Source organism: Pinus tabuliformis, chromosome J (genome assembly GCF_031772625.1).
Source record: "Pinus tabuliformis cultivar Carrire ecotype Pingquan chromosome J, CPIR1, whole genome shotgun sequence".
NCBI classification, from domain to species: Eukaryota; Viridiplantae; Streptophyta; class Pinopsida; order Pinales; family Pinaceae; genus Pinus; species Pinus tabuliformis.
Genome location: NC_142295.1, coordinates 1,301,284,532 through 1,301,311,618, shown reverse-complemented (window position 1 = coordinate 1,301,311,618; position 27,087 = coordinate 1,301,284,532).

Sequence of the window (27,087 nt, the reverse complement as noted above, 5' to 3'; positions counted from 1 at the left end):
GCTTCCAGGGTCTTGACACCTTGTTGAATGAACTTGCCATTTGTCAATTCTCGCTCAGTGCACCCTGGTAGTGCTTCTACCTGCGTTGCAGTGCAGGTAGCTAGTGCAGACTTTGCATTTCAGCGCAGATAGCTAGTGGAGCCTCTGAATTGATCCTGAATTGACTTGTTTTTTAGCAGTTTCTGGTGGAGAACTTCTATGAATTGTTGTGGTTTGTTAGCCTTGTTCCTCTAGGGGTAGGAACAACATGTTTAGGGACTTTGGATCCCTTAGATTATGGACATTTCATGCTCAATGCTGTAAGGCACAAAAATGTCTATAACAATTCCCCTCACAGATTGTTCAACCAGACTTGGTCCAACTGCAAGCTAAGCAGCTTCTTCTAGAAAATTGTGCATTTCTAGAGGGAAACCAACCTTCCCTCCAAAACATGAGAAAACATGTCTGGCAGCCTACTGAGCTCCAGGACTGTGCAATCCTGCCAGTCAACACTCCCAGTAGGAATTGCACAATTTTCCCCAGCAAGGCTGCTTAGCCCAGAATTTCTGCAAATCTGGGCAGCAGTCAGCTGTTCTACCCATAAATTGTGCAAACCTCCTAGGCAGGCAACCTAGCTCCCAGCCATAAATGTGCATTTTTCCGAAGAAGTTGAGCAATTGCATGAATGAGTAGTTTGGTTAACCAATTCCACCTGGGACCAACAAAACTTGACTTGCATGCATGCATGACATGTCTCTTCCTAGAATGGGAATAGGAAACATGCAAAAGGCATCCCATGATTCAAGGAGCTATTTTTAGCAGCCAAGATTACATGCAAAGTTGTTTTAAAAACTTCCCTCCAAGTGTCACTTTTCCCTAGATTTGTGGCATGCGCATCATGAGACCAAACTTATTTATTCGATGCATCAGAGCTCATTCATTCACATCGATATTGGAGCTATGACATCCCACAACACATCCAAGACTCTTCGACACATTCCTTGAGCAGTGTTAGTGGGATGAAGCTTGCAACCTTCTGGGCATGAGATTATGATGAGATGTATTAGATGGCAAAGCCCGTGACTGTGATGAATCCTCCATTTAGATTGCCCAAAAATAGAGCTAACTCCAGAGACATTCTGAAGGATTGGTTAAAGGAGCCAGCTCGATTCAGGATGACACCCAAATAGAACTACAAGATGAAGAGACTAAGGAAGGCGTACCAATACTTGGTCATATTCACATGTCGACTATGTGGCCAATCAATCACTCAAACATTTCCACGGAGTTGGGTGATCACACTGGACCAGCTAGCTATAGAAGGAGAACCATGTAACTGGTCTGTCATACTACCTCATCAACTGAAGGAGCAAGTCACGAAGGCTTGACAGTCACCCGAAGGTATGCATGTAGATATTTACATGTCTGCCTACATCCTAGATGCAGTATGTGCCCGACATGAGTTCTCGAGCTTGGAGTGGTAATGGTCACCAGCGGAGACTGTTGTGAACACATATTTCAAGTTGTTGTTTGAATGTAGCTTCAGAGGAATAATTACACCACTATCTGACCATTTTGTCACCCTAGTGTACAAGATGATATTCGAACAGGATCCACCCTACATGTCAAAGGAAGCAATTGAAGCATTGTTAGGCATTGTAGATTGGTATGCCTCACTGTCTGACACTTTCATCCAAATGTTCAGTGTGGAGAAGCCTTTGCATGTTCTACCCAAGTTTTCCTTGGATGTACTTTTCATGTAGGAAGTAGCATATCACATCTCAACAGGATTGATAGCTAGATTACAACAAAAGAAGAAGGTAACTCAGCCCACTCTTCCATTGAGGATTGGGTTATATGAGATCTAGAGTATCAAGCAAGTAGATGTCGAAGAAAAGTAGATGAATAAGTACCCGTTCGACCTCTGAAGTTTCAATTTGTATGACCCAAATTTAATTGTGAAGGATCACTGCACGAGATTTCAGTTCAACTAGATACATGTGGCATTTCATTGGGCCGAGGAGGACTCATGGAGGTATTGCTACAATTCCTCTATACCCAATGAATAGGTCGGCTTCGTTGTGGAGTGGTTAGCGAAGCAACATGAAGAAACATCATGAAGAGCACCAATAGTAGTAGCAGTAACAGAGGCAACAGAGCTAAGCATACATGTGTGCGACAAAGGGAAGAGGAAGATTGTCGATCACATGGAGAAGAGCAAAGCTACAAGTTTCAAGTAGATCCACTTGTAGAAAAAGAAGCTATGGTTATTCAAGAAAAGAGGTAGTAGCGTGATAAGTGAATCGCATGAAGGTAGAGGGATAAGAAGAGAATGGAAGAAGTAGAGGAGGAGTTGCATGAGCTGAGGGGGCAACTCCAAAAAGAACAAGAGTTGCACAAATAAGAGAGGGAAGCATAGTAGCAATAGATACAATAGGGGGTGCAACATGTGCACACAAACGAATCAGATCCCATACAAGTAGTTGATTCATCTGAACATCCGGCATCGGGCGAACAGGGTGAACCATCACAAGAGTGAGACTTCGCTCATGAGATAGAACAAGCACTTCAACAGTTGGATGCAGACATGGAGTAGCGGGAGTTGGAACAGGACACCAACCTCACGCCTCACCATACAGGGGTCGAATCAGCCACGTCAATGCATCCAGATGATAATAAATTCTTGAATGACCGAGGAGGCACTAAGATCCTTGGTAGTCAACTGAAAGGAGAGATGCACAACATCACTTTTGGCGAATCTCATCATAGATTTGTGCAGTCTCACAGAGTACTAACTCTGGAGGATCAAACATCTCCTGTGAAAGTTGAGGAGCGAGTGAATGTGACTGATGTGCACAAGCATCCAATTGCCTTGGCCGATGCAACCAAAGTGTATGCCGAAGCCACTAGCTCAAGCATTCACTTTCTGATAGCTGAGAATGAGAAAATGGCAAAGGAACTATAGGTGGCCAAGAAAGGAGCTGAATTGAAGAAGGAAATATTAGATGAAGTATTATCCCTGGACACAGTTATGCGAGCATTGTACTCCAAGTTTGGTACCTTGCACAAGGTAGTCATCCATCTCAACGAATGGAAGTAGCAATGTACTAGAAGAGCACACATCTTAATGAATGTGCATGCTATTGTTGATAACATGCAAACATGGATGATGAAGTACAAGGGATCCCCACTTCACTTGCCAAAGATGATGAGGGCCAATGCGATCGAGATGCAAGCACGTATTCCAAGTGAGATCCATAACTATGAGGACCTCCCACAACTCATCACTAGCATACAGGCTTCCCATGCATGAGTATTCAAGAGAATGGATGTTTTGGTGCACACACATGTGATCCCATCACTTGGGACTCTCACCCAGGCAAAGACCAAGAAGCAGGTCTGACTAGAGCTTGACTCATACTTCGACGAGTTGATACACATCGCCACCAGCCCAAATTTGCCTATCATTACAAACATCATGTGCAAGTATGTTCCTAGTCCGACCACATTGAATATAATGATGCGCATGCTTTCAGATGAGCTGGAGCAGTGTACCCAAATGCTATGGAGGCAAGGTTCAGGCTTCAGATATATGTCACAATAGAACACAGGGACACTATCAAGGGCTACAAATCTTGGAATCAATATGTTATTGTTGATCAGCCTGAGGATGTCGAGCAATTGGACCTCTATAGTTGTCTAAGTCAGAGTGATGTCTAGTTTGGCTTTCTCAAGCCATTTTTGTTCACATCACTACATGTGCATTGTAATGTTAAGTCATGTCAAAAGTAAGTCAAGTGTCAATAGTGGATGTAACAATCATAGAGCATGTGAAGAGTCATGAGGGTAGTTGAATGGTCATAAAGGGGAATATCAAGGGTCATCCCACCCTTTTCTATAAATAGTCCCTCACAACTCATTGTAGAGGCTTTTGGTTAGCCAAGCTTCTGATAAGACTATCTTGGAAAGATCTTGGATAGTATTGTAAAGCACCTTGGTTTCTCCACTACACGGAGCTAGTTCATCTCTTTGGAGGAGCAAGAGAATGTGGCTACAACATTCTAGTGTTGGGGCTAGCAGGTTTACATGGATGTACTGTATGATTGGAACTTACACTTCTTTATATAATAAGAGCCAAAATGTTCTCATGCATAAGTTGTTATTATAGTTGGATTGTTCTGATTGTTGTAGTGATGTATGTTTTTTAACTTACGTATTTGTGTGTGAAGTACTTTGTGTGCAATTATATGGATCTTGTTGCAGATGTGTTGTTGGTTTAACCATCACTTTGGATTGTCGGTTGACCTTCTTTCTAGCTTGTGATGCATCTATGCTCATGTGTTCCCTTCCCAACTAAGTATTGTTAAATGTTTCCAAGGAGTGCACTCATCCCAACTCACCTGTGTTAGAACCTCTCATGCACCTTACTTGACTCACTACAACGGTCACACCCTTGCTACTGACAGAGTCTTACTTGCTTCTGTGTGACATCGCGGTCAAGGAATTTTTTTACGACCCACTGCTGGGACTCCTACACTAAACGATTTGAGGTCTAATTGGGACTTCTTACCGGGGATATCCCCTTGACATGTTAGCAGTTCCAGCACCGTCAATAGATTCCTTTATGGAAAAATGAGTAGAAAATCCTCCTTGGCACACAGTTGCATCCCTTCTTTGATAGGAATGTGCCACTTGATTCTACTCTCTATAGACATTATTAGAGGCCAGTATTTGAAAGGTATTCATCAAAGATATTATGCAATGCATCCAAAAAGTAAGTGAAGGTGGTCCAAATTTTGTTCTCAATTATACCCAATCTAGGATCATCTTGGAATCTCCAAACACAGGTAAATCTTCAATTCTAAGCCAATTATCACATAGAAGATCCCCCAAGAGTATGATTAGCTCATTTCTATTATTTGACCATGTGCTACTATACCAACTAAAATGGACGATGTTGTCTGGCTTCAAAACCAAATGTGTTCGACTTCCACAAACCCCGTTGGTGGATGCTCCATAAAAAATAAAAATAAAAAATAAAAAATAAATAAAATTAAACTATGAGCATAGCTCCACGAGTCGAAAATGTATTTTAGGGTGTTCCTCCTTCATTAGCCATATATCCATAAAATATGCAAAGATATTTAAATAGGTGTCTCTAGTATCTAGTTCTGTTTTTTCAAAAATCTTCTCATTCCTGCATCTCCATATGCCCCACAAAATATAGAAAGGAAAGAAACAATATGTCTTGAAACATTCAAACCATTGAGTGAGACATCTCTAAATGGAAACCATGTTCTAGATTACATGTATTTTAAGTGTTTGAAGAACCCCACTTCATATTGAGATCGCAAAAGGTCATGTTAGAAATATATGTTCCATGTCTTCTAAATATTCTTTTCATAAAGAGCATCTTCCAAGATTCTGAAAGCCCCTTTTATGGATATTATCCCAAGTTAAAATATTATTGTGGATCACCAGCCACATAAAACATCTTAATTTGATAGGTGTATCCCATCTCCACGTATTATGAAACCAAAATCATTATCATTCAAGCCACATCCACGAGAAATATGTTTATAAATCTCTTTAACCGAGATCCGCTCATTATACATAACACCTTCCCATTTTATCTTTTATTTATTCTTATTTAGTTTTAAACCTGTTAGACTTGACAATGTTATGAAATGTGCCCATTCCACAAATATACCCTCTGGAAATCCAAGCTCAAATGCATTAAGACAATAACTTGTAATAGAAGAAGATCCTCAATCACAAGAGATTTAGCTCATAAAGTAAATCCTTTTCTTATGTAAATTCTCAAGGATGCGAATAGAAAGAGTATGTATTCCCTCCACTCCTTTGATATCATCTAGTCATATTACTATCCTATTCCCCCTTCCAACCTCCCATCTCAAATTTCGTAGTAACCAATATCTTTTTCTCATCATGCTTCTCCATATAAGATGTCACCATCTTCTTTGGAGCTGCCTCTTTAATCCATTCCTTAAGTTGTCTATTTTTTAGATATTTCTCTTTAATAACTTATTACCAAATACCTTTGCCCTCGAAATTCTTCCATAATTTCTTGACAATTAAAGCCTTACTAAAACATTATGCATCCTTTATAACCCACCCTCAATCATTCTCATGTCACACAAGCACCTCTAAATAGACCCAAAGTATCTTATTTGTGGATTTAGGCCTAGCCCAAAGGCATCTACCTATAATAGCATCAATTATTTTGGTTTGAAGATACTGAGGGGGGGAATATACTGAGTGTTATAGATCCTTGGCACATCAATACCATCATCCAGATCAGTGTTTTAGGGCTCATCAAACCCTAATTTCAGTTGTTACATGCCCTAAATAGGTCATCCCTTTGAATGCCTCCTTCCTGGACATTTTCATGACTTGAAGACATCAAGAAATGGCCTCTAGAGGGACCAGCGTAGGTAGGCCCATGTAAGGGTGCATTGTAGAGCAATTAAGTCCATGCCAGGGTGCTCTACAGAGCACCTAGGTTTCCTTTCACCTACGCTAGGTGAGCTTGAGAAAAATTCACATAGGGTTTGGTTAATATTCTTATCTTTTTGAGTCATCTAGAAGGTTCCCTCACTTATCAACTCGTATGATTTCAAAAATGGATGAGGAATATGTTAAGATGAATCCTATCTTCTCATCCCTTCCTCCATGGAACCAATTCTAAGTATGGAAGGCCATTCAATACCACCATTTATGACAAAACCTCCTTCATCTCCCTGTAAATTGACCACTCATCTAAGTGATCAGGGGATGGAATTTGATGATTGTAAGGAGATAATGTTAGTGTGAGAATTGATACTATTGTAAGTGTCATTATGCTATCGAATTGTCATGCTTATAATGTGATGTGGATGGAACCAAAGATGTAGGAGTGACTTCAAATTATACTTGATGGTTGTAATTCCTTCTTCTATTCAATAAAGTATTTGAACCTTTCTTCCCATATGATTATCTTGTTATATGATGCTTATATGTGTGAATGTATCTGATTCCATTTACTTGTATTCATTAGATCTTTTGCTTTGATCGGTTATTTGTCTTCTGTTGATGTTTATAGGTACTTCTCAAGCATGTTAAGTATGGGAAGGAGCGATAGGATCAATACAAAGGAGACAAGAGGAAAGAAAAACTACAAGTAGGTATTCTCATCTTCTTTGTCTTATCTATTTCTTATAGGAAAAGGCTAAAGTGCTTTAAATTTTTGTTCTATATATGGCTACTTATACATGGAATTATTATTTATCCATAGATACCAAATTCTCCAAAACACTGAGGTTTGAGCCCTCTAATTATAATGAAATCACCTCCTCTCCATGTGTAATGAAATGCTTTGAAGATGTCAATTGTTTAGGGTTTTTTAAAGAGTGAAGGAATTAGGCTACCATGAGAATCTCACAGGTATATTTTCCCTCACCTTGAAGGAAGACAAGATCACCATTTCACGGTATAATTTCATGTTTTCAATGGATGCCATCTCTCAAGCTACAAGCACACCAAACCATGGTGAAAACTAGTTCAAAGGCATGAACCTATACCTAAAAGAGTACAGAACCTACTTGAAATCACAATACAAAGGAGCTCACTCACATTTTTTCCCATTCAGATACTTGTTGGAGAGATATGCACCATTGATGAAGGTTGTCATGAATTTCTTCACATGTGAGGGAATATTTTCTAGGCTATATCAATACCACATAAGACTGCTCATGCACTTTAGAGCTCCCAAGTCTCTAAATTTGTCCAGCTATTTGTATACGAGCCTAACCAAAATGTCTAAAAGGGTGAAATTGAAAGGAAAAGTGCATTATCCCAGCCTCTTTTACCATAGCCTGATAAAGGTTATAGTAATCCATCAGTTGAAAGAGAAGAACACGACATGGGACACCTTCATTGAGGCAGCCTTGAAAATGCATATAACCAATTCACGAAGTCAGCACCAAACCATGTCAGTACAACCCATGGAGGTGGGGTCATCAACCAAACATGATGAGCCTAAATTTTCCAAAACCCACCTGAACCTATCTCTCGAGCCTAAAATCCTTTACATTCCAGTCATCTATTGGTTGTGATTTCATAGAGAGAGCCCTCTCTGGTTTGGTAGGGCTAGCTACCAAACTAAAAGCTTCATCTTTGGTTAGCTCTGTCGATCTCCTCATTATCCTTGGGCATTGTGGAGGATGAAAAAGGGCATGAAAACTAGGGAGTTTCGAGGTGTTACAGTGAATGTAAGGTTCCCAAGTCATGGAAAAATGTAATGCTAGTTGTGAGGTCATGATTGCCAAGGTGTGTTAAGGAATGCTAGGGTATTCTAACATGTGCCAGATAGTATGAAGACATGTCAAACAATCTAAGATGTGCCATGTGCTAAGGCATGCCAAGATGTACAAGGGTGTGACAATGCATGTCAGGGACTGTTAACGAAACGGAAGTGAGGAACAAATTAAACTACAATAAAATTAGCACATAATAGGGTTAATAAGTCATCAATTTACCTTTTCCATGAGGGGCAGGCTAGGCACACCAACACTAAGTGCCAATAGGTGCCAAGTACCAAGTGTCAATGCATTCTAGGTACCAAATCTTCCTCTGTTTCTTCTCATCTAGTTTCCAATAATTGATCTCAAATAACTTTGATATTAAACCATGCCAAAGCATACCAAGTCATCTCAATGCATGCCAAACATGCTTATAAGACTTACCAAGTGCGAACACATGCCAAGTGCCAATGTACGTTAGGGAGTATGATGCATGATATGAAGTGGCAGAGCATATCGAAGAGTGCTAAGGCATGCTAGATAGTGCCAATGAGGAGTGTTAGGGAGTACTAGGAAAAGATAAGGGAGAACTAGGTCAAAATGCATGGAAGTGAATGAATATGAGGGTGTGTTTGGGAGTGTCAATGAGTGCTAGTTGTCATGACAAGGAAGGAGTGACAAGGTATGCTAAGCATGGTAAGGCATTCTAGGGAATATCAGGAAATGTCAAGAAGTGCTAGAGCGTGTTAGGTTGTTCTGTGGTGTGCTAACACGTGCCAAATGGTGCTGAGGAATGCCAAGTGCTAAGACATGCTAGGATGTGCAGGGTGCCAAAGTATGCCAATATGCGTCAAGGTATTTCAAGGCAAGAAGGAATAACCAAGCTAAAATGCAAGGAAATGAACACATAAGAGGGTTAATAAGTCGATAATTTATCTTTTTCAAAAGGGTTATGCTAGGCACACTAATAATATGTTCCAATACATGCCAAGTGCCAATGTGTGCCAAATGCTAATATTTGTCAATGAAATATTATGCCAACGTGTTCCAGGGAATGATAAGGACTACAAGGCATTCCAACACATGATAAGGGAGTGTTATGCTATGCTAGGGCATGCTAACATGTGCTTGGGTATCCTACTCATGGAAAGATGTTATAAGTAAAAATATGTCCCAAGACATGCGAGGTGCCAAAGAATGTTAGTGTATTGTTCCAAATCATGTTAAGGTGTGCCATGAGTGTTGAGGAGTGTTAGGTCTCTCTCTTTGATAGAACTGACAGATCTTGATTATGTATTAAATAATATAGTTCCTACACACACTAGTGGAACTTTATTTAAAGGAAATTTACTTGATAATAAACCTAACAGAGATGAATCATGTGTTGACTCATAGGAAAACTATATTCTTATGACTTGAGGGAAATGATACACACTAATTACTTCTTAGCAAATTGACTAACTATTATAACCACTATGACCTTTGACACATAATGAAAAAGACCCACAACAATGGTCTTAAATCATTATTTATGACAAAAAAATATAGTAACAGGTACATAGCATCATCAAACACCCATTGGAATGATCAATGATGACGAAAATTTTTTGACCGTCACCAAAAGTAACCAAAAAGAGAATTGGTTAGTGCCAATAAAAGATCGTCACTAAAAGTGTCACAAAAGAGAGAATTAGTGATGGGCCTTTAACAACCCTCGCCAAAAAGAATTACTGACGGGCCTTTAACGACCATCACCAAAAGTGTCATTGAAAATGGCTTTGGTGACAAACCTTAAAGGACCATCACTATATACACTTACAACAATGATTTTTTAAATACCATCACCATATGTGACATTGGTGAGGAACCTTAAAGGTTTGTCACATGCATGAAGCGTCATCAAAAAATCATTGGAATGATCAATGATGACGAAAATTTATTGATCGATGCCAAAAGTAACCAAAAAGATCATTAGTGACATTCAGTAAAAGATCATCAATAGAAGTGTCACCAAAGAGAGAATTAGTGATGGGCCTTTAACGACCATCACCAAAAGTGTCACCAAAGAGAGAATTAGTGACGGGCCTTTAACGAACCTCACCAAACTTGTCATTGAAAATGGATTTGGTGATAAACTTTAAAGGACCATCACTATATACACTTACAACAACACTTTTTTAAAGACCGTCACCATATGTGACATTGGTGACGGACCTTAAAGGTCTGTCATAGGCATGACCCTCACTAATGACCTTTTTTCTTGTAGTGATTCTTCCACTCATCCCTTGCTTTGTTTATCCAATCTGGTTGGATGATAGAAATGGCACAAAGGAATGCTTTCAGATCCTCATTCTTTCTTGAGAGTGAATCTGCAACAACATTTTACTTCCCTTTTTTTTAGATTATTTCAAAGTCATAACCCAACATCTTTGTGATCCATATTTTCTACTCTTTTGAATATAATTTTTGTTCTAAAAAGTATTTAAGACTACCATGATTCATTTTTACCTTGAAGTGTCTTCCCATTAGGTAAGGTCTCCATTTCTTATGTGCGTATTGCTAATATTTCCTTCTCTTAAATCAGTTTGTGTAAATACTTTCCTTCGATTGGAAAACTTTCAAAAGGAATGGGTATTCCTTCCTACATTAAAACAACACCAATTCCATTTCATGAGGCATGACATTCCACAATAAAGGTTTTTGTGAAGTTTGGCATAGTTTGTAATTCAATAAAATGCATCTTTTTTCAGTAATGTTGTTATAGGTGCTACTATTTTCCCATAATTTTTAACAAATTTGCGATAATACCATCTCAACCCGAGAAATCCTTGCAGATGCTTTATGGATGTCAGGATTTTCCATTCGTTGATGACTTTAATTTTTCTAGTGTCTACCTTAACACCTTCATGAGATACAATATGACCCAAATATTCCACCTCTTGTACTCCAAAGAAACATTTCAAGGTTTTTGCATATAATTATTTCTCCTCCAATAGTTTGAGCACCCTATCAACATGTTGAACATGATCCTTCCAAGACTTGATGTAGATTAATATATCATGAAAAGATACTAACACAAATTTTCTAAGGAAGGGTTTGAAAAGGGAATTCATCAAACCTTGGAATGTAGAAGGTGCATTGGTAAGGCCAAAAGGCATCATCAAAAGTTCACAATGACCCTCTTGAGTTCCAAATGTTTTTTTCAGAATGTCTTCAGTATCCATTCTAATTTGATGATATCCTAAATGAATATCCAACTTGGTGAAGTAAATTGATCCATGTAATTCATCCAATAACTCATCAATGACGAGAATGGGAAATTATCTTTAATAGTGAGCTTATTGAACTCCCTATAATTCAGACACATGTGCCATGATCCATCCTTCGTGTGCACCAATTTTACTAGAGCAGAGAAAGAACTTTGACTAGGTTGAATTATACCAATCTCTAGCATTTCTGCCACTGTATGTTAAATTTGACTCTTTTGGGCATAGGGATATCTGTAAGGCCTAATATTTTTAGGAACACTTCCTGGAATCAAATGAATAGCATGATCATGATCATGAATAGGTGGGAGGCCTTTGGGAGTCTCAAACACCTTGGAATGATCGTCCAATAATTTTTGGAGATCTCGAGACATAGATGATTTCAATGTGGGAACCTCTAGTGAACATAAATGTGCAATTATGCCTCATTGTTCTTTCTTTAGAAGTTTTATCATGTTTTTAGAGATGATTAACTTTCCTAGTTTCCCTGCGATACCCCTTAATTCAACATCCTTTCCTTCTCAAAAGAAAATTCAAGATAAGTTCTTGAAAATTATAAGCTATCATACCCAAAGACTGTATATATTAGACTCCTAGTACAGCATAAGAACCACCCATTTGAATAGAAAGCATTGGACTATTCAATACATACTCTCCCATGGATATCTTGATATTATGGCACTTTCTGGAACAATTTATGGGTCCTCCATTTCTAACCATCACTTGAAACTCTAGTTCTAGATATACGAAGAAATTAAATTACTTGGCTATCTTACAATGAATAAAATTATGGGTACTACCTAAATCAATCAACACTATTACATTTTTCTTCTCTATATGTCCTTCTATTTTGAGAGTTTAAGGAGTGGTAATTCCTTCCAGTTCATTACAATATATGGTCAAATTCATTTCTTCTTTCTCTAGGGTTGATTCCTTATGTATATCCTCTTATTTTGATGTTTCTTGTTACTTTTTTCCTCCTCTTCACAATCTATGTAAAATATTTACTTCTAAGCACAATTATGACATTTAATGTATTTTTTATCACAATTGTAACAAAGACCTTTTTATCTTTTTTCTTCCAATCGTTGTGGTGCCAACCTTGTAGGTTGTGGAAGGCAAGGTGAGACAATGCTTCCATTGTTATAATTGTGAGTGGTAGACCTCCTTGTTGCCATAATTTTTCTTTCAATTTCTCTTGCCAACTTGAATTCCCTCTCCAATGAATCAGGTTCCTAAAGTTGAACCTCGTGTTGGATGCTATCCTTTAAATTCCCTATTAACACATCAATCTTATGCTCCTCTCAAATATCATTTACCCTTATATTCAATTTTTGGAAGTCCTCAATGTGCTCCAACATTGAACCATTTTGTTTGAGATTTATCAATTGGCTAAAGTATGTGTTTCTCTTTGTCTCCTCATAATGTGTTATCATTTCCTCTGTAAAAATTTACCAAGTGACTTTTTTCTATGAGAGAAAAGCCATCGATACCATACAAACCAATTGGGTTCCAAATATAAAGTTGGAATGTATACTTTCTGTGTGTTTTTCACATTATTGAGATTGAAATATTGTTCCATCTATAGTATCCATGTTACGAGATCCTTGCCATCAAAATTCCTTTATCAATCTTTGGAATGTGGTGGTTCTTTGTTCCAACGTTAGAGTCTATGAAATCATGATTAACATTTATTTTTTTCTCATCATGAGTTTCCTCTACTACCTTTTCGCCATTAGGAGGCATTTATTGTAGCAAATTTGTCAAACCTTCCTTCAAACCTTTCATGTCTTTCTTCAAATTTTCAATGTTGTCTTTCTTTAAATCATGATTAACATTTATTTTGTTCTCATCATGAGTTTCCTCTACTACCTTTTCACCATTAGGAAGCCTTTCTTATAGCAACTTTATCAAACCATCCTTCCAACCATCCATGTCTTTCTTCAAATATTCAATTTTGCTTCTATACTATTGTTGTCATTCTTCAAGCTATCCATCTTAGCTTTTGCTACTTTTTTTAGAACAAAATTTATTTCACTTGGTCTCGTAATTTTCATATATCATGTTGCATTTCTTCCTCTTCTTCATGTGCCATAGTATAGATTCTGAGTTTCTTACTCGGTGCTGCCATTTTCTTTATTCGGGGCATCAACTAATAATTTTCTTCACTATGACCTTTTAATCACTTCAAAATAATTTTTCAATCAAAACTTATGCAAATTTTTAAAAGACTACATAGCTTTTTACGCTTTGTAGGATCTCGCTATTGAATCTGTTGTATCTCTATAATTTAAGATTTCCAATGTATGAAATTTCATCATGTGGTATCCCTCTATGTCCTCTTTCAAACCCCACAAGTTCAATCAAGATTGGATTTTCCAAGGAGTTATTCCCAATCACCCATAATGACCTCATTATAGACTTTTTCAGTAGATTGAACTTTTACAAAGTGCCATGTATCCATATTTCAACCTTAGGCCATGTAAAACATACCCATGAAAATACAGTTTGTCCTCATTCTATCACCTTTTACAAAATTTAAATATGATTCTCAAAGAGAAAGTTATGATGATTTTCCGAAGGTCACCTATCTCAGATGGAATTCAGGATCCTGCAAAAACCCTAAGTTCCTTGCTTCGTATATCCGAAAATGCGATACATATTCTAAAATTTAGACACAACGTTCATCACAATTTCCTCTAGAATGGGCTTCTTTTCAGCTTCTGAAGCTTTGTAGAAAAATATTTATAGCGAAAATTAAATGATGACCTGTTTGAACGAGTGAAACCCTAGAATCCAAACCTCTAATACCAAATTTTATGCAACCATCTCACAAAATAGAAGAAGAGATAGATCAACGACTTCAAAATAAGCCTCTTCGAGGTGGAAAACTCCTTTAGACTACACAATTGATTAATTATTGCATGATACAAATGAAAAAACCTCCTTTCTATATATAGGATTCTAAGGGGTCACAATATAATCAGAGCCAAAATAATAATAATAATAATGTAAGGGCATAACAATAATAATAGTGGGCTTCTATGGGGCACATTAATACCAATATGGGGACACTACCCATACAACACTAACAATAAGAGGATATAATGACAATGATAATGGGGGAATCACTAGTATTACAGGGACCTAACTTATATTTTCTAAAGACTATTGAAGCAACTTCCATTTTAGTAGAAGTTTCTCTTACAATATTTGATCCAGGATTGTTATTGTCAATATTGTAGGCTTGTCTTGGTGTTTTCATATATTCTAGCATCTATCAACAATAATGATTTGAGTTACCATAAACAATTTAAGAAAATATTTTTGTCAAAAACTAGTAGTAGAAATAAAATAAATATAAATTATTAAAATATTATAAAATAGTTTAAAAAATAGTGTTAGGAATATTATGTTGATTTTAAACATTAATTAAGTTGTTAAAATAATATATATTTATTTATAATTAACTGTTTTTAAAATAGTTTATTTACCACTAAATAATTAATTTATTATAACATAGTCTATAAATCTACTTTGAGTCAAAAATTTTATTATTTAATATTTTAATAATAAGGTATTATCAGTAAATAAAAACCCCGGGGGATATCTTAATCAAAAAATATGATTAAGGGAGAGAATCCAAGTAAAGAAAGGGGAGGGGTTATTAATTAAAATTATAAAATTATATATAGTTCTTAGATCTATAAATACTGCTCAAAATTAAAAAAAAAGAGTCCTCAAAAATTCATAAAATGAAAAGGAGAAAACAAGTAAATGAATCACTAAATCAATCTAAAAAGAAGAAGAGCTAAAAATAAAAGTAACACAGGAGGGGAGTAGGAGGAATAGAGTCTGAGCCCAACTCTTACTTAGTTTTCACCTGTCATCCCTATTAAAAGTTTTGGCATGTCTTTCAACATAGGCGCCAACCAAGCATTCGGAAAGAAAGTTCAGAGAAAGTCGAGGGCAAGGAAAATCATAAGAGAACTGAACCAAGGATTTAGCAAGGGCGACGATAGAGTGAATCTCATTCAACAAGCCGCATGACAATGTGAGTTAAGTTTGGGCAAAATTTGGGGTTTCTTGTAAGGCTATAGGAAGGCTGCATGACAAGCAGGGCCACGAGCCAAGTTCAAGAGAGGACTCAAGGCTGCTGCTACATGCACCAGGCAGAGCCATGGGAAGGATTGCGTTCAGACAGAGCTGTGGGCAGGCAAAAGTTGTACTGGGTTGCAAGAACAGATTACACAAGTAGGAAGAGGTTGGGAAGGGTGCATGGAAGGCTACACAAGTTGGTAAATCAATGGTAAAGTTGTCGAGAAACTGCCCTCGCACTGTAAAAAAATTAATTTACATTATTTGCAGAAGTTTGATTTTATGGAGTTTGGAGTTTCCCCTCCCTATTTATGACTATTTTGTACATGTATGGTTATCGTATATTGAATTTTAAGTAAATGGTATTTCCACTACACAAGTAAATAATAACATTTGACAAAAAAATATAAGTGTTGGTAGTAGGCGTAGTGTGGGCAAGAGTAATTTCAAAGTGGAATTGGCCCAGTGTCGCAAGCGCACCCGCCGTGAACAAAGTGTCAGAGCATCGGGACGTGACATACCCTGTTCTAGAACTAGCCGTTAAGAATATAATTTATTTTAATCAACATAAGAACATTAAAGGAGAGTTTAGGAGAATATAAAATATTAAAAATAATTCGTTCAAAGTAAAAATAAATAAAAATTCTAAAGGGTAAAAAATTAAAGGGAGAGATTAGGTCAATATTTAATAAAGCATAAAAATAATTGGTCAATATATAAGAAAAAAGTTAAAAATAAAAATAGGGAAATTTAATAAATAAATAAAAAGAAGAATAAATGCGATGAACCAAATTAATAATAAATTATTATATTATATATTAAATTAAGGAAAAGAAAAGGACCAACAAATTATAATTTTATTGTTATATTAGTATAATTAGTTATATAATGTTGTTGTATAAGTTATTAAATTTTAAAGAAAAGATTAAATTTTTTTAGTAAAGGTCAAAGAAGAGTATTAAGAATGATTTAGAGTTAAATAGGATCAATAGATGAAGAGAATAATTAAAAAAATGGAACATTAAAAAATAAAAGAAAAAGAAAACTATTGAAGATTAAAAAAAAAGCCATAGAAAAACTTGGAAAAGTAAATAAATAGATTAAAATAAAATAAATAGATAAAAATATCATTCAGGAAAAATTACAATAGAATATTATATATAACAAAAAATAAGAAAGGCATAACAACAAATAGGATTAACAAGTGATGCATGCAGGTCCCTCGAGGGGTTTTCCATAAGTTCTACCTTGCAGATGGCCTACCTCCCGAAATTTTTTAGAAATTATTTTTAAATGATTTGTATTACTCATAGTACAGTAGTGAAATTGTAAGAGTAATTTTTTATTTTGTAATAAAAAGATGTCAGTGAAAATTGTTGCAGATGGCATACATGCAGAAATTTTTTCAAAATTATTTTTAAATTTTTAAATGATTTGTATTACTCATAGTACAGTACTAAAATTGTAAGAGTAATTTTTTATTTTGTAATAAAAAGATGTGAGTGAAAATTGTTTTCAAATTATTTTTTATGTTGAAATCGTAAGGGAAGTAATTTTTTTTTTTTTTTAATAAATATATCTTGTCTATTGTTGGCAAAGCAATGGTGGTATAACCATGAATGGGAAATCCAATATAGTTATTAAATTAATTGTTCATTCTGAAATATAATACACTATATAAGACATTGAACTTTGTTGGTCATTATGAAATACACGATGTAATTACTGAATTAATTGTTCATTCTCAAATACATGATATAACACACTCAAGTTGTTATTCATAATTCGTTCATTCGAAAATACATGATATAAGAGGTTGAACTTGCTATTCATAACTCTTTCATTCTCGAATACATGATATAAGATGTTGAACTGGATGTTCATAATGAAAGACATAAAAATAGCTGGTTTTATGATAATAAAAAAACTAACATTCACGAATGTGATTTTATTGTTATAATATTTCCTTGTAGTTTAGGTCTATTACTCAATAACTTAAATTTTTCGAAATCCCTAGAACATAAGTTATTATTATTATTATTATTATTATTATTATTATTATATATATATATATATATATATATATATATATATATATATATATATATATATATATATATTTGATAAATAATTTAATATAAAATTAATTTTCAAATATTTTAATGTATAAAAAAAATTAAAATATAATTTTTTAAATTTTAATTAATTATCAATAATTATAATTATAGATAAATAATAAAGAGTTAAATTTTACAAAATATTGATATAATATTTTAGTAATTTAAAAGTTTTTTACTTTTCAGTTTAATTAAGAAAATAATATAATTAATTAAAAAAAACTCTAAAAAATAAGAATTAGTATATTTAATATAAAGTGGTTGTTAGAGGTTTTCATTATATTAAATAAACTAATTATAATAACAAAATTTTAATAGATCTATAAAGGATAGGGTTAAGAATTGCTATAAAGATATTATATATTTATAAAGTAGCTAAGAGTGTATTTAACAATTTTAAATATATTAAATAAATTTATAATATTGCAAAAAATGAATAAAGATAAAGAATTAAGAAATTGTTATAAAATATGATTTATGTAAAAAGAAAAAGAAAATGTTAAGAGTATATTTATAATAATTATGTTAAACAAAATAAATCATAATATAGTAAAAATATAGGAAAATTTTAAATAGTAATAAAGAGATAGGGAACTATAAATAGTAAAATGCAGCATAAAAACCATAAATATCGAAATATTAGTTCCTTGCTAATATTAGTCATATGTTAGGACATTTATCTACAATATATTAAATGTGAAATGAATCATAATTTTTTCTCACCTAATATTAATAATAAAGTATGATATTGACTCATAATATTTTAAGCAACCTTATTTATAAATTAAAAATAATATTAATAAAATATAATATTTACGAATAATATTTTAAATAATTTTATTTATAAAATAAATATAATAAAATGATGAATAATCTTTAAAAAATTTCTAACAAGTTCCTTTAAATGTAGATATCTGACTATTACTTTTATAATTAATAATATTAATTTAAAAAATGTAATTTTCTTAACTTTATTTAACAACTAAATGTATATACTGGTCATAATTTATAATAAAAGAATTAAAACAAATAAACAAATGTCTTTTGTCATTAGCTATTTGATGAGAAAGCTTCATGCGCTACACGCGAATTTATATTCTAAAACACACCATGTGATTTTATATTCTAAAACACTAAAACACACCATGCGATTTTATATTCTAAAACACTAGTGCTCTGACGTCACGTTTGCTAACGTTGTCCACGTTTCAAATACCACTATGAATATTCAAATAATTAAAAAAAAAAAATCTAACAGATCCTGAATCAACAACCTTTTATAACAAATTATTTAAGCAAATATATAGAAATGAATCTCTATTTTCTCTCATAAACTCACTTCTTTGTTTATCTTCTGTCTATTAGATTGGGTTGTAGAGAATGAGCTTCTCAATTATCACCCTTATTATTTCTACTTTGCTTCTAGTTGCCTATTTTGTTGCCGTCTCCCGTTTGATATTCATGTATAACAACCCTTCGGATATATCTTACAGCATATTGAATTTTAATGGAGTGGAAGAAGCGATCATATATACCGCAGAGTTTTTCCCAGTGAACATACGAATTTCCTTTGTACCCGACATAAGCAATGGCAGCCGTTGCAGAGACCCCACCGATACCAGAGCCACCATCACCTGCACACAATTATGAAATTCAATTCTAGATTTGAACAACATTTATAAGGCAGCTTTCACACCTTCATAGCAAAGAAGAAGAAAAAGGCATTACCAAATCGGTGACAAAGAGAAGAAAGGTTGATAGTGTAGAGGTGGAAAATTTGCCGGTTACGGAGAAGATGAATGAAAATAGTGTGTACCCACAAGCAATTGCATTCGCCACTACAAAGAACCTGCAAAGTGTTGGGTTCTATGATAAAAAGATGTTCTAATAAAGGTACGAAACACAGTATATAAGTCACTGTAAGAGCCTATTATTGTAAATTCCGCGAATGTGAGTTATGGATGATCCTAACAAATAGAGTTTTTCGCAATTAAAAAAGTCCTTAAACACCATATACAAATCCAAAAATTAAAATGGAAATGGAGCTAATATATTCAACTTAACGAACTAACTATGAAGACGAGTGGCTGAACTTCAACTGGACAAACAAATGGCATGAACAAAAAACAACTACTATAATGGTGGAACTGTTGTAATCGTGGAAAGTAATATTAAGTCATTGTAAAATGGAACTTACAAGTTGTAAAGATGAACCTTCGACGCTCTCAGCTCCTCTACTCCTCAAAGATGCTCCACACTCTCTGCTCTGAACTTACTCTGGAGAATTCGCTGCTAAACACTCTCTGCTCTGAAATTACTCCTTGCTCCGGACAAGGCATTTGTAGACCACCGTAGACGCCTTTGCATATGCAAACACTCTCTGCTCTGAACTTACTCTGGAGAATTCGCTACTAAACACTCTCTGCTCTGAACTTACTCCTTACTCCGGAAAAGGCATTTGTAGACCACCGTAGACGCCTTTGCATATGCAAACAGCTGGCACTTGCAGGATGCACGACACTTCATGCAGGACACAGAGAAATGTCTGGAGAAATAAATTTTGATATGCCAAAAACTTTTTCAATAAACATCCTATTATTATATTTTTCTTATCAAGTAATTTATATTTAATTAGATTTCAGAAAATTTTAGAATCATTTAAATAGTGTTTAGTGACTTTTGTTTTATTTTATTCTAAAAAGTAATGTCAAATATTTGGGTAAATAATTAGTTCTTACTAATCATTTGGTAACAGTAAAAAAAAGACAAAAAGTAATATAAAATAACAAAAAATTAATAGCAGAAAATTAGTGGAAACATACACCCCAAAAAAATAGTTTTTATGAGATATATTTGTTAAAAAATTTTGAAATGTAGGATTTTATGAGATATAATTGGAAAAATGAGTTTCGGATAACTGAAAAAGTTATTAGAGCTAATTTTATTATAATTTTTTGGGTGAGAAATTGGAAATGTTTAGGATGCGGTGATGTAATTATGATAAGCTTAGGTTAGTTTTTAGCTTTTTACATTGATAACTATGATAAGGTTAGATTATTATTTTTTTTAACTTTTTACATTTTTATAATATTAAAGGTAGATGACTAATTTTTATTTTCCTGATTATTTGTTTTATATATATATATTATATCTAATTTATATTTAATTAGATTTCAGAAAATTTTAGAATCATTTAAATAGTGTTTAGTGACTTTTGTTTTATTTTATTCTAAAAAGTAATGTCAAATATTTCCGTAAAATATGAGTTCTTACTAATAATTTGGTAATAGTAAAAAAAAGACAAAAAGTAATAGGAAATAACAGAAAATTAATAGCAGAAAATTAGTGGAAACATACACCCCAAAAAAATAGTTTTTATGAGATATATTTGTGAAAAAAATTTGAAATGTAGGATTTTACGAGTTATAATTGGAAAAATGAGTTTTGATAACTGAAAAAATTATTAGAGCTAATTTTATTATAATTTTTTTGGGTGAGAAATTGGAAATGTTAAGGATGCGCTGATGTAATTATGATAAGCTTAGGTTAGTTTTTAGCTTTTTACATTGATAACTATGATAAGGTTAGATTATTATTTTTTTAACTTTTTACATTTTTATAATATTAAAGTTAGATGACTAATTTTTATTTTCCTGATTATTTGTATATATATATATATATATATATTACAGCTTGAGTGGGCCTAATGGTTAAGAGCATGTGTTTCCTCCTAAGAGGTCACAGGTTCAAAACCAGAGGGGGGTAGAGTATGTATGCCTTCGTAGACTTAGCAGTCAAATCTCTGCACGGAGGTGGGTCCCTTGTCCCACAAATAAGGGGGTCTCATACACCAATTTGGTGTCTGGCTTGGCTGTGACCTTAAAAATGGATATTATTATATATATCTTTTAATGTTTTTGGAAAAATCTTATTTATCACAAATATACATTACTGTTTGTCTAATATTTTTAACCTCTCATATTTCGAAAAGGTTGTTTTGGAAAAGCTCGGAAATATGAAGAAACTTTGGATAACAAAAACTTTTCATCTCCAAAAACTTTGGATATCTTATTTTTACGGCGAACATAATGTCTTGAAATCTGCGAATCCCGCAATAAGACCCCCAACTTTGTTGTCCAATAAAAAATTACATAATAAATTTTATATTATTTTCTACTATGAAAACTTTGGTTAAAGTTGTGATGCACAGCGATATTTTTTGGTCAAACAAGAGATTAATACGTGGTCAACGCACAATCAATCACTAAGAGTCCCAGGCAGGGACTAATAAGGGAATGTTGCCAACTGAATAAATATAAGGAAAATATATATGTATATATAAAAAATAAACATAAATAAATAAATAAAATAAATAAAAGAGGAAACACCTAAATGATCACGAGGAGAGGGAAGAAATCCAACTTTTACTTAGTTTCCAACCATCATCCCTATTGAGATTATTTTCTTGTTTCTCAACTTCAATGGTGTCCCTCAACTTTCTAGGGTGGAAATGATTGATCCTTGCGATGACCCTAGACTCCTTAATGCAAACATGTTTTTTAGTTTCCACTGCATGCTAAAAAATAACTAAGGAATAGGAATATTTGTGCTTAATGTATGTTGCATGTTTTTGAATTCTTAAATTAATGGATCTACCAGTTTCCCCAATGTATGGAACCCCATAGGAGCAAGGGATTGAGTACACCCCTTTCATATCCTTAGGGTTCATTAGATCCTTAATAGATCGAAGGGAGCTTATAATGGTATTAAGTGAATTAAAGGTATCAAAGCCATTATTATTTTTAATAATATGAGTAATCTTTTCAATGGTCCCATGGATGAATGAAAGTTGAACATTGGAAATTTATTCCTCTTGGGCATTTTTAATCCTTGAACCTTTACTAGATTTATGAAAATATATAATACCTTGATGTTTGTTATAACCATTATTTCAAAAAACCTTCATAAGATGGAACTTTCATACTCTAGGTGATTAACATGAGAGATCCTATGAGCACACATAGCAAGAGTGTTAAGAAATCCTAATTTATGAGCCGGAAAATGGTGTGAATTGGCATGAAGATATTGTTTCGTGTGGTTTTTTTTGTGGAATACTTGTGATATAAGGAACCATGTTCTGTTATAGAGAGGAGAAAATCAAGGAAATTAATACTACCATTTACCTCAACCTCCATATTGAATTTGATGTAATCATATTGAGAATCAAGATGATTAAGGAACGGGCTTGAAAATCCATGTATCATCAGCAAAAAATTTCCAGAGTTTGGGTTAAAATTGAGCTAAGGAAAAATATTTGGTCTCAAATCTTTCACAAAAAAATTAGCAAGGACATGGGAGAGAAGAGAACCCATGGTTGCTCCGCATGTATACTCATAGAATTGACCTTGGAAGACGAAAAAGGTAGATGTTAGGCAAAGGCCTATTGGTTTGGCAATGTCATCATCTGTAATTTTATTTATGACATTAATGGTCTCATTAATGGGGATTTTAGTGTAAATATAAACAACATCAAATCTTATCAAAATAATTGGAAAAAAAAATGAAATGCTTTATAGGCTTGCACAAATAGTGTAAAAGTAATCATAAACCAAACATCATTTCACTTTGTATATGGAAAGGATGCGAGGCTACCCGTGCATACATAAAGTAATGCACTCAATAAAGAAAAATAGATGTAGTATGAAGATGTAATCACATCTACCCAAGTAGAAGAAGAAAGGGAGAAATACTTTAGGAAGATGTAGTATGAAGATGTAATCACATCTACCCAAGTAGAAGAAGAAAGGGAGAAATGCTTTAGGAAGATGTAGTATGAAGATGTAATCACATCTACCCAAGTGTTGTTGGGAAAAGTATCCATTCGGAATGCCCCTATCCCACTCTAAGGTGTGATAGTGCCTTAGCAACAAACAAGGAAAACTATCTGCGTATTCTTCTTTATGAAATGTAAATGGAGAAGAAGGATGTAACTAACCAGTGTCTTCTGCTAGTTTGTCAATCCAATCGCTCTCTCTTTTGTTCGCTTTCCGCTGCCTGCTCCTTCACTGGTCCAGCTTCACCAAGTTCCTGCAAGATCACAAGAGAGGAAAACTACACAAAAGACATAGATTTACATTCATAACTAGTTTAGGATCAGATATAAACTAAATATGCAAATATAAAAAAGCATCATTGATATACAAGCATATAGGAGAAACTCAAATAGTTTTATTGATATGATAAAAAAGTCCGAGAGGAGATACAACCAAGTGAGTCCCGATCCAGCATCTACCTCCCAGCAAAGGAATCCCTTCCTCTCCTCCAACAAAGCATAAATCACCCAATGTACTAATCTCAATCTCAAACCAACAACAATTCTCTGCAAAGTACAAAATTCCAGCCTCCTGGATCTCTGGGTGAGGGATCCATATATAGATGTAAGCAGAGAGGATGAGTCAGCTTATGTTTTGACTTGTGGCTTCTCTCTGTTAGTTCTTGTTTCCACTTGGAGGCTGAGAGCCTCTTACTCATCACTCGTCGAATTCTTTGAGGCAAGTGTCATTGAGGAAGATTCTGGAAGCTTCCAGTGTCTGTACACCTCGCGGAATGATACTGCCATTTGGTATTCCTCGCTCAGCGCACCCTGGTAGTGCATTTAGGTGCGTTGAAACGCACCTAGCTAGTGTACTGGGGTGCATTGCAACGCAGGCAGCTAGTAGAGCATCTGAATTGATCCTGAATTGACTAGTTCTGAGTGGTTTTTGGTGGAGAACTTCTGGGAGAAGCTGTCATTGGTTGACCTTGTTCCTTTAGGGGCAGGAACAACTCTTTTAGGGACTTTGGATCCCTTGGATTATGGACATTTCATGCTCAATGTTGTAAGGCACAAAAATGTCTATAACAGTTGCCCCCTAAAGTATGAGGTCGTTTATCGGGTGAAATGATTTATTAGGAGGATCCGAAGTTCTTTCAATGCTGGGAGGAGACCTGTAATAAGATACAATACAATACATTATTTTTCATACTATTTTCATGATCTAGCTGAGGCGGGCATTCCCATGCTCAGCTTTATAAATTCATTTTGATGTACATAGGACAGACAATCGTCTGCTGGTAGACTGATGATCTTGATGAAATCATCATCCTTTTGGTAGGATGATTATCTGTGCTGTAATGTTGTACATTTCAATGTCTTTATTTTTCCTAAATATATATCGCAGCCCGGATGGATGAAACTAGATCCGGGGTCTTCAATCTCGTCCGATCTTCACTCTAAGTACAATTCGATCCATGTGAGAAATGTTTTGAAGTCGAACATGGAAAGACATCGCTTGATTACCAGTCGATGATGTAAACTGTTAACAAGCGCGAGAGGAATCACCGATAATGATAATGACCCTCAAGGTACTGCAGTACAATTCACGTGGTGTGAATAAATGACTTGGCGTCGAACAACACGCAAAATCTTTCGGTCGAAGGTCATTGATGTATACCTGTCACCGGAAGTGAGAAACTTGCCATTGAGGCATGCACACTTCAAAGTACTGAAGGGGTGTTCCTAGATCAACTTCTTGGATAATGAGCTGATGTCGACAAGAAGCGATCCGTCAAAGGAGGGCCTTGATGTATCCCACATCAATGACACGGAACAGAGCAAATGATTTTGATGGAGGTGAAAATGATCTGATGATATATGGTTCAGGGTGGCGGTCATGAATGAATGAAGTATAATGTATGGTAGTGGATGGGACACGGGTGACTCCTCTGAATAACTTCTCTTGAACATATCGACGACACTTATGTGATGGATTGGTAGCATTTACCCCAAAGGTGGATGGTATGGTGAGACCATGGTGATGTGACCGGTGAATGAGACAACCCAACCTGACTCAGACATGGAGTGGAAGTGTCATGTTCAAGAGCGACTTGCTACCAATAATGGTTCTTTGAGTTTCTTCCCAATTTTTCCCTAGTCATTGCTGACCAGTACCTCTTTATTTTTGTCAAGCTTGAGGAGGATAACATATGCTTGTTCTATGATTTGCCCTTCGAGCAAACCCATCGCTATGTTTTAACGAACCTAGCGATAGTGAAACTCGTTCTCATCTAAAGACAAGTTTGTCACTATTAATGTTTTTAATGAGTTTAACGACAAAGATAACTCGGTCCTTTTCATTTTTAGAGAGTCTGAAAAGGAACGTAAAGGTAACTCCGGAAGTCCTTTTTCGTCATCCAATCACTTAAGTCCGAAAAAGTATAAAAAAATACAGAAGGGATGAATTTTCGATAGTTTTAATGAGCCGAACAAGAAAAGCGCTCGATCTTTTTGTGTAATAATCCCTCAGGTCCAAAAAGATTAAAATCTAGAGGAGGGATAGCACTTCCGGTCGCTTTAATGAGCTGGAAGGCCAAAACTCGGCAATCTTTTCATATTTTACGAGTCAGCTGAAAAGAGCTTAAAGAAGACTCCTCTTTTGAGGAACGAGTGATAAGATGGGTAGCAGCTGATTCCAGGTAAGGGTTGGAATTTCCCAAGCACGGCAGTGTCACAAGGATGGCTAGTGAAATCACTCTTCGCAGCTGTTCCTCAAAATGGGTAAACAATCAAATGGAGGTGAATGATCGGCCAATGGAAAAGTGGAGGTGACGGTGCAAACACGACCAAGGCTTTAATGGCTGATAATGTTACATTCACGGTGGTTATTTACCGGAGGGTAGTTCATTTTTTAATGAGCTTAAACGCAGATTGAAACACTTGCTCGATCTTATGTTTATTTTTTAACGAGCATGAACTATGTGCTAAAACTGCTTGATTTTATGTTTATTTTTTAACGAGCATGAACTATGCGCTAAAACTGCTCGATAACATGGTCTAGTTTTTATTTTTTACCCTAAATAACTTTGCCTTTTCAAAGATAATACTGTACCCTCAATTGCTACATCAACTAGTTAGAAATGAATAACATTTTCTTGAAAATGAGATTAAAACACTAATATTTCACTTTGAACTACGTAAAAAGCAATTAAAAAGTGTTTTTACCTCTCATTTTCCCATTTCATTTGAACTTGGTTTGTTGGAGCTTTGGAGGTGCCTCTTCCCCCTTGATTTTCATCAGCTGATTCCGGAAGATTCTGTGGACGATTTTCGGCGCCATCTAGACCAAGTAGGAGCTAAACCCGAGCTCTTTCATTTCATGGTTTCCTTTCTGCATTCTGTGCTTCATTTCCTGCTTTTCTGAGCCCCTGGGGTTTGATGGGGTCGTTCTGCCATCAGCGCACCTTGGTCACTCAAAACCTGCGCTGAATGTCAAGCAGTATGAAGGCAGT